We start from the raw sequence: 9,951 nt of genomic DNA, 5'->3' as shown, positions 1-9,951 counted from the left end.
AACACCAAACAGTTCTGTCTGGTACAGACACAAAGACAGAAAACAACTACCCACAAAACACAGGTGGGAAAAGGCTACCTGTCACGCCTTGGCCTTAGTTATCTTTGTTTTCTTTATTATTTTAGTTAGGTCAGGGTGTGACATGGGGGATGTTTGTGTGTTTTTGTCTAGTCTAGGGGGTGTTTGTAGAGTTCATGGGGTTGTGTTCATTGTAGGTGTTTATGTAAGTCTATGGTTGCCTGGATTGGTTCTCAATTAGAGACAGCTGTCTATCGTTGTCTCTGATTGGGAGCCATATTTAGGCGGCCATAGTCATTAGGTAGGTTGTGGGTGATTGTCTATGTCTATGTTGCATGTTAGCACTTAGTTTGTATAGCTTCACGTTCGTCGGTTTATTGTTTTGATTTTGTTTGTATAGTGTTCCTCGTTTTTTCGTCTTTATTAAAGTAAAGATGTATTGCTATCACGCTGCGCCTTGGTCCTCTTCTCTTTCACTTTACGACGATCGGGACAGAATCACCCACCACACTCGGACCAAGCAGCGTGGTAAGTGGCAGCAGCAGCAGGAGCAGCGATCGCAGGACTTAAGGAATTGGGAAGAAATTCTGGACAGCGGAGGACCCTGGGCATAACCGGGAGAATATCGCCGCCCTCGTGAAGAGCTGGAGGCAGCTAAAGCCGAGAGGCGATGGTATGAGGAGGCAGCACGGAAGCGAGGCTGGAAGCCTGAGAGTCAGCCCGAAAAATGTATTGGGGGGGGGGGACTAAAAGGGAGTGTGGCGAAGTCAGGTAGGAGACCTGCGCCAACTCTCCGTGCTTACCGTGGAGAGCGAGAGTACAGGCAGACACTGTGTTATGCGGAAGAGCGCACGGTGTCTCCTGTACGTGTGCTTAGCCCGGTGCGGTACATTCCAGCTCCACGTATCGGCCGGGCTAGAGTGGGCATCGAGCCAGGTCCCATGAAGCCGGCTCAACGTATCTGGCCTCCAGTACGTCTCCTCGGGCCGGTGTACATGGCACCAGCCTTACGCATGGTGTCCCCGGTTCGCCAGCACAGCCCAGTGCGGGCTATTCCACCTCGCCGCATTGGCCTGGCTACGGGGAGCATTAAACCAGGTAAGATTGGGCAGGCTCGGTGCTTAAGAGCTCCTGTATGCCTTCACAGTCCGGTATATCCGGCGCCACCTCCTCGCCCCAGCCCAGTACCACCAGTGCCTACACCACGCACCAGGCTTCCAGTGCATCTCCAGAGCCCTGTTCCTCCTCCACGCACTCGCCCTGTGGTGCGTGTCTCCAGCCCGGTACCACCAGTTCCGGCACCACGCACCAAGCCTCCTGTGCGTCTCCAGAGCCCTGTGTGCCCTGTTGCTGCTCCCCGCACTAGCCTTGAGGTGCGTGTCCTTAGCCCGGTACCACCAGTTCCGGCACCACGCACCAGGCCTACTGTGCGCCTCAGCCGGCCAGAGTCTGCCGTCTGCCCAGCGCCGTCTGCGCTGTCCGTCTGCCCAGCGCCGTTTGAGCTGCCTGCCTGCCCAGCGTCATCTGAGCTGCCCGTCTGCCCAGCGCCATCTGAGCTGTCCGTCTGCCCAGCGCCGTTTGAGCTGCCTGCCTGCCCAGCGTCATCTGAGCCGTCCGTCTGTCCCGAGCCGCCAGAGCCGTCCGTCTGTCCCGAGCCGTCAGAGCCGTCCGTCTGTCCCGAGCCGTCAGAGCCGTCCGTCTGTCCCGAGCCGTCAGAGCCGTCCGTCTGTCCCGAGCCGTCAGAGCCGTCCGTCTGTCCCGAGCCGTCAGAGCCGTCCGTCTGTCCCGAGCCGTCAGAGCCGTCCGTCTGTCCCGAGCCGTCAGAGCCGTCCGTCTGTCCCGAGCCGTCAGAGCCGTCCGTCTGTCCCGAGCCGTCAGAGCCGTCCGTCTGTCCCGAGCCATCAGAGCCGTCCGTCAGTCAGGAGCCGCTAGAGCCGTCCATCAGTCAGGAGCCGCCAGAGCCGCCCGCCAGACCGGAGCCGCCAGAGCCGCCCGCCAGACCGGAGCCGCCAGAGCCGCCCGCCAGACCGGAGCCGCCAGAGCCGCCCGCCAGACCGGAGCTGCCAGAGCCGCCCGCCAGACCGGAGCTGCCAGAGCCGCCCGCCAGACCGGAGCTGCCAGAGCCGCCCGCCAGACCGGAGCTGCCAGAGCCGCCCGCCAGACCGGAGCTGCCAGAGCCGCCCGCCAGTCAGGAAGCCGCCAGAGCCGCCCGCCAGTCAGGAAGCTGCCAGAGCCGCCCGCCAGTCAGGAAGCTGCCAGAGCCGCCCGCCAGTCAGGAAGCTGCCAGAGCCGCCCGCCAGTCAGGAAGCTGCCAGAGCCGCCCGCCAGTCAGGAAGCTGCCAGAGCCGCCCGCCAGTCAGAAGCTGCCATTCGGTCCGGAGCTGCCATTCGGTCCGGAGCTGCCCTTCGGTCCGGAGCTGCCCTTCGGTCCGGAGCTGCCCTTCGGTCCGGAGCTGCCCTTCGGTCCGGAGCTGCCCTTCGGTCCGGAGCTGCCCCTCGGTCCGGAGCTGCCCCTCGGTCCGGAGCTGCCCCTCGGTCCGGAGCTGCCCCTCGGTCCGGAGCTGCCCCTCGGTCCGGAGCTGCCCCTCGGTCCGGAGCTGCCCTTCAGTCCGGAGCTGCCCCTCAGTCCGGAGCTGCCCCTCAGTCCGGAGCTGCCCCTCAGTCCGGAGCTGCCCCTCAGTCCGGAGCTGCCCCTCAGTCCGGAGCTGCCCCTCAGTCCGGAGCTGCCCCTCAGTCCGGAGCTGCCCCTCAGTCCGGAGCTGCCCCTCAGTCCGGAGCTGCCCCTCAGTCCGGAGCTGCCCCTCAGTCCGGAGCTGCCCCTCAGTCCGGAGCTGCCCCTCCGTCCAGTGGCGCCCTCTACGATGGTCTTCAGTCCGGGACTCGCTGCAAGGGTCCTCGTTCCTGGGAGGCCACCTAAGCGGGTATTGACTATGGTGGAGTGGGGTCCACGTCCCGCACCCGAGCCGCCGCCGTAGGAAGGCCCACCCGGACCCTCCCCTTCTGTGTCAGGTTTTGCGGCCGGAGTCCGCACCTTTGGGGGGGGGGGGTACTGTCACGCCCTGGCCTTAGTTATCTTTGTTTTCTTTATTATTTTAGTTAGGTCTGGGTGTGACATGGCGGATGTTTGTGTGTTTTTGTCTAGTCTAGGGTGTTTGTATTGTCTAGGGGGTGTTTGTAGAGTTCATGGGGTTGTGTTCATTGTAGGTGTTTATGTAAGTCTATGGTTGCCTAGATTGGTTCTCAATTAGAGACAGCTGTCTATCGTTGTCTCTGATTGGGAGCCATATTTAGGCAGCCATGGTCATTAGGTAGGTTGTGGGTGATTGTCTATGTTGCATGTTAGCACTTAGTTTGTATGTATTGCTATCCCACTGCGCCTTGGTCCTCCTCTCTTTCACTTTACGACGATCGGGACACTACCTAAATATGGTTCTCAATCAGAGACAACGATAGACAGCTGCCTCTGATTGAGAACCATACCAGGCCAAACACACAGAAATAGAAAACATACAACACAAAACATAGAATGCCCACCCCAACTCAAGCCCTGACCAAACCAAAATAGAGACATAAAAAGCATCTCTAAGGTCAGGGCATGACACGTCTGTAACTCATTCACAGTGAAAGGTATTACTATTCTGATTTCAGATGTTCAACCCTTACAAAACAAGGAAGACTCAATATTCTCTGAGTTTTTCTGTATCTTCATTAGAAAGTTGTGTAAAAGGCATTGATTTTCGTATAATATACACATTTTCACAGGCCCACTGAAGAGAAACAGGTACAGAGGCTCATGTTCAGGTATGGTGCATCGGTGTATCATGTTCGTCGTTCTTGTGGGACTGAATTCCTTCACGGACACTGTCAATATCAATGCAGTGAAGAAATTGTCCTTGTGGCACCCAAAGTTACATTGACTCATGAAAGATAGTGCTTACTGGTCTGGGGTGGTCTAGAGGTTTAAGCCATTGCCTCTGGAGTATGCATGTACAATGTACTGCTGCCAGCATGGGTTTGAATCCGGCCCATTGATATTTCAGCACGCTCTCTCCTATCTTATACACCTCTATTTCTCTTTATCCAATAAACATACAAAATATATGACTTCACCTCTGGAGCAGAGAGTAGACTCCCCCTGGGCTACCAGGAAGTTGACTGGAGAAACCCATCTGATTGGCTAGTGCTGAGAGAGAGAGAGAGAGAGAGACTCTCTGACTGACAAGGAGAGATGGGATTAACAACTAGGTTATTAACAGCTATCCTTGTCATGTCCACATGAATCCTTTCTGCTTGAGAGAGTGGGGGAAATACCTAGAGAGAGCATGTGTGCAGGGGGGACAAGGGCATGCCCAGGCATTGCCCTTTTAACCTCCTGCAATCCAACCGCTTGTCTCTTTGATAGTGACAATCATGGACACTTGTGATTGGTCAGGGGAAAGAACCAAGGGGTGGGGTTAAGGAAAGGAGGCCGGATTTGACCTGTTGCCATAGGTGACAATGGAACAAGGCCTCCACAACATAAACACACACACACACTGACAGTTTTCCTGACACTGTAATGTACCTCTCTCTGTAATCACTCACACCTTTCTCTATGGATGAGTGGTGGCTGGATTCAGTTTCAGATTGTCCAAGAAACTCTTTTACTTGTCGATACTACAGAATAAAAATGATGATGATGATTGCAAAGTGTATACACACTAACAAAACATATACTGTATGTTTACACACGTACAGTATTATACACACATGCTTGGTCTCTAGCAACAAGATACGAAGCTGTTTATTCAACTGAGTTAAACAACAAAGTGTGTTGGGTTTATTTGTTATCCATCACAAAATCTCTCTCAATTTATTTATTTTTTGAATACATTAGCTTGGCAGAGGAATGAATGCCAGGCTAATGTGTTCATCTACACCACTGAACTGCACTGCACCGAACAGGAAAGAGGTGGCACTGTCTGCTCTAGTTACAGTATATCATCAACTGTAAAACAGTTGTTGGAGAGAACCTCACATATTTTGGATAGAAGCCACTCCCACCATCTCACCCAAAGCACTAGAAACAATCCCCATTTCTCTGTTTGAAAACAGCCATTACAGCCATGTAATACCCTTTGGACAATCAACCTTAATCTGCTTTTCAGCTGAGTTAAACACCTCATAGGTGAAATGTCAATAGCTAATGGATAGTGACTTGGCTTTCTATTGGTTTTGGCTGGGTGTTATTTTCCCAGCTCGCCCAGTACAGCACCAATGGTCTAATTACCTGGGGATGACCAGCCCTTTGGTGTCCAAGCTGGGCTAGCAGGATCCCTACTAATCCCGATTACCAGGCTGTTTCCTCCAGAAGGGGTCAGAATAAAGCCAGTTCTTCATTTAATGGAGAGATGAAGAGCTTTACAGGGACAGACGACTCACCCTGCATGCAGCCTCCTTTCTCACTGGCTCGCTATTGTACATAGTACTGACACCATAACCCGTACAGCCACCGTAACACACAAAATACTCATATGTAGGACATACCTTTCTGCAGCCTCACCTCTCCTCACTCCCCATCTCCTGACAACCTCACTGTGCTGGGGGAGAGGGGATAAGCACAGCCCAGGACAGAGTCTATCTCTGGGAATAGACGCAGACATCCCCCTGAGTCTGGCTGGGTAGACACAGGATATCCCCAGCAGCTATCTCATGTCATCGCATGTCAAGAATTAGACAAGGAAGGATAGGAAAAAGGATGTCAACAATGTCAAGATTCTCCAGAACTATAGTGAATTGTATTTAAGATAGACTTTCTGGCTGCCATGTCTAGTAATTGTCATATCTCGCAGTTAATCTCATACTAAATCCCCCTACATTCATGCATATTGTGGCACTTTCTTTCTTGCCTCCTGGATATTGTGAGAATAAAAGAAATCTGAGGGTGGAAAGGAAGATCTCAGGCCTGGTTCAAAACGATATCCCACTCTCTCTACTCTGTGTCTCTCTACTCTGTCAGCCTGGTTCCCTCTGTAAGACATGGTTGGGTAGTGAGTGACACTTTGGGAAACTGGGGACGCTTACACAGTCAAGTCTCTTACCCTCAGGAGTAGGTCAGGTGTTGTCAAGATCCCGACCAGAGTGCTACAGAGAGCATAGCAAGGCTCTATAGATTCAAAGCCCAACACAGGCACTTGCCCAGGGGGGGGCAGTGTGGAGATGAATAGGCATGGCTGGCTGCGGCTCCTTTCTCCCGAGTATCTGTCTTTTCCCCCGCCCACCCAACTTCTCCAGGAGAAACAGAGAGACAGCACAACCATCCTCTGTCTCCAATAGCCTTAGGTGTCGGGCTTCTAGGCTAGTATTGTCTAGACTCTAGTACGGTCACAAACACATGGCTGGTGAAGAGATCGATTATCATCTCTCTCTCGACAGCTCAGCTAGCCTCTATGTTCCAAATGTGGGAAAATGTATGACCAAATGATTCAAATCTATTAAGAGAATGCAATGAATAGGGGATGTCCATATTCCAAGTAAAAATATGCTGAATTTGGTTTGATGTATTGTTAACTCTCCCATGTTGCCTTTATGTTTACAGTGTACTTTATGTTTACAGTGTACTTTATGTTTACAGTGTACTTTATGTTTACAGTGTACTTTATGTTTACAGTGTACTGCAGAAGTAGGCCCATAACATCTGCCACTGCATATAAAAATAAATATATAAAAAATATATTCTTGCAGAAATGATTAGAGACAAACACTACTGCAATGTTACATACACACACACTCATAGAGTTCACTCTCACACACAACCCACAAGAGCACATGTTACACACACACACACACACACACACACACACACACACACACACACACAACTGGCCAGAGGGGCTCCACGTCATTCAGCCTCTCTCGTCTAGGTCGAGAGAGTGGAAGATGCAGATAAATGCAGAAGCCAAAATAACCCCGCCTAAATCCAGGCAACCCCACTGCACTTAAAGTGAGGGAGGAATAATGAATGGGTCTTGGGCGAGGTGTGCCTGATGTATATGACAGTGGCCCCGTCACGGCTGGGTCTGGCCTGGCAAATCCACACTCAATGACATGATCTAATTAAGACTCACATAGAGCAGCTGAATTCAAAGGGCATTTTGGGAGATGGACGTCACTGCACTGTCAATAACTCACTCAAATAGCATCTATGTCTGGACAGAGAGCGGAGACTGGATTTGACAGATTGGAAGAGTGAGTGAGTGAGTGAGTGAGTGAGTGAGTGAGTGAGTGAGTGAGTGAGTGAGTGAGTGAGTGAGTGAGTGAGTGAGTGAGTGAGTGAGTGTGTGTGAGAGTGTGTGAGAGTGTGTGTGTAAGTAAGTAAGTAAGTAAGTAAGTAAGTAAGTAAGTAAGTAAGTAAGTAAGTAACTTGGATAAACAATTGCCATCCTACTTCCAAAGCCATAGTCTCACTCTCAGTCCAGTCAATGAGGATTCAGTTCACCTCATGTGTAAGGGGGTACATTGAGGTATTTGTATAATACAGCAACAGCGACCTCATGTGGTGATGTTGGCACAGTACACAGACTGTACACACCAGACATCCATGACAACAGCGCTGGCATGGTAGTTTACACTGGTACACACAGTTCAGATCATAGAGAATGATAGAGGCCTCTAGTGGCTGAAAGGCTGTATTAGCATGGGGGTTTGAGGGTTTCCACCACTTTAATGTAGTCAACGGGGTGCGACTTCCAACTTCATTGGCTGATCCCTCCTGGTGACCCTTTTGGAGTCATGTCCAACCGGATCATCTGGAGGGTTCAGCCAATCATGAAGAAAAAAATGTACTACTTAGTTCAAAATGGAGAAAGCCTCAATGGCGCTGCCCACTTTGTCACAGACGCTATATTGGCACCGATACAAAGATGAGCCCTCTTTCTATCTCTATGGGCACAGATAGAACAATGACCTTTGGCAATGGACTGTTTCTGTATGAGCTATCTAGGGATAGGCACTCGAGTTTGAAGTGGAGGGAGTACAGGGCTTAGCATGTCCCTCCAGATCAGAAGGAGCAGGCGCTCCGTGCAATGCAACTTGGGAAAAGACCTGTATCCTGCTTTGCGCTTAGGTACAGGGCACCATTGAAGGGAGTGATTTCTGGGGTAGCGCCGTTTAGTGAGACGCAGACCTGGTGGTAAGGGTGGTGAAACAGAGGTGACACAGTCTGTTCCTTTGAGCTTTGATTCAGCCTTTACCTGACAAAGTAATGTTAGGATATACGAGTTATGCTGTTAGAGCTTTTGTGCCGAATACACTGTGATGTTATAGGTGTCACGCTTATGGGCATGTTGCAGCAGTGTGTAGGAGGGAGAATCCAAGATGTGGGAAGTGTGCAGGAGGACATGGGACAGGGGAATGTATAGTTTGGGTGGGAAAATGTGTGTGTGTCAACTGCTGGTGTGCCCATGTTGCTAGTGGGGATCAGAAGTGCCCGGTGCGAGAGAGGCAGGTTGAGATGTCCAGGGTCAGAGTAGTGCAGAAGATGTTGTATGCTGAGGCAGTGAAGAAAGTAGAGGCGGGTGGATCAAGGGTTAGGGATTCTGAGAGGATCCCTGTAAATAGTGGATCTGTGCCAGAACAGAGGTATAGGCCAATGAGTGATGTACTGTATGTTTTAGTAAGCTTAGCATCTTAGCGTCCATAACAATTGTTATTCACTGTACCGCAGAGATGGGACGTAAGTCACAGAAAATACATGTTGTGATGGCAGCTGCAGAGAAGTACTTGGGGGTATGAGATTTGACTTCAGAAGTTACAGGGTATGTTGAGTGGTAGAGCCCCGTCCTCTCAGGTTGTTGGCCTGGGGTACGATCAGGTAGGGTTAAAGGAGTGGAATAAGGTGGTGGGTTTTAATGAGTGTAGGGTTAGTTGATAGGGTAATATATATATATATTTTTTTTTTTCTCCCCCTTTTCCCATTTTGCATCACTAGGTGTAATGGATTTATACTATAGTTCAGTTGGGGGGGGTAATGCAACATATTAGATGCCAACTGCCGTTAAACCTCACCGAAGAAGAAGGACGACTGTTTCTGTTGACATTTTGTAGCTAGCTGGGAAATCAGCAAGCACATAACTTTCATGCAGCTAAACCGCAAACTTGTTTTTATATTGATTGCTGAGCTATATTAGATATCATATTATTGACATATCAGCTAAACGACATCCAAAGGACTTCGGCTAGCTAGATAAACAGTTAACTGTGTCTTTTCTTACTTTTAAATTGATGAAGAAGAGAATTGAAAAGCCTTGTCTCTTTAGCTAGCCAAGTCACTTAGTTATTACGGTAGTAAGCCAACAAAAACAACTTTATATCGGAGTTCTGGCTGTTGTCATTGAGATTGAGGACTTATCACGGATATTACCCATTTTATACCACAGCATTGTTGAATACTCCTTTCTGATTGATTAGAAGGGCATTCTAGAATGGACATTGAAACAAGATAACGGGACAGTTGGAAAAGATTTTGGGACAGTTGGAAAAGATTTTGGGACAGTTGGAAAAGATTTTGGGACAGTTGGAAAAGATATTGGGACAGTTGGAAAAGAGATCTGGAGACTTTGCAATCAAGACCCAATAAGCTCCTACACATGAAGATCGTACTTGTTACAAAGTTACAGAAAGCTAAACCAACAACCACACATATCATCATGGCTATAACCCGTTTTAACATGGACATTGCCCTTGAGGGCTTCCACCATTTTAAAGTAGTCAACTGGGCGGTATTCCTACGAGTTGGGAGCAATCAACCATGAAGAAGAAGAAAATTGACTGCTTTAAAATAGAGATGCCCATGCTGTCATACTCTATAATGGCACAGATACAAAGATGAGTCCTCTATCAATGAGGAGGTTTGATTAATCTCGCCCGGGCGCCTGTGTAGGAGTGTTTTGCACT

Source organism: Salvelinus namaycush, chromosome 31 (assembly GCF_016432855.1).
Source record: "Salvelinus namaycush isolate Seneca chromosome 31, SaNama_1.0, whole genome shotgun sequence".
Classification (NCBI taxonomy): domain Eukaryota; kingdom Metazoa; phylum Chordata; class Actinopteri; order Salmoniformes; family Salmonidae; genus Salvelinus; species Salvelinus namaycush.
Note: the sequence above shows the minus strand (reverse complement) of the source record.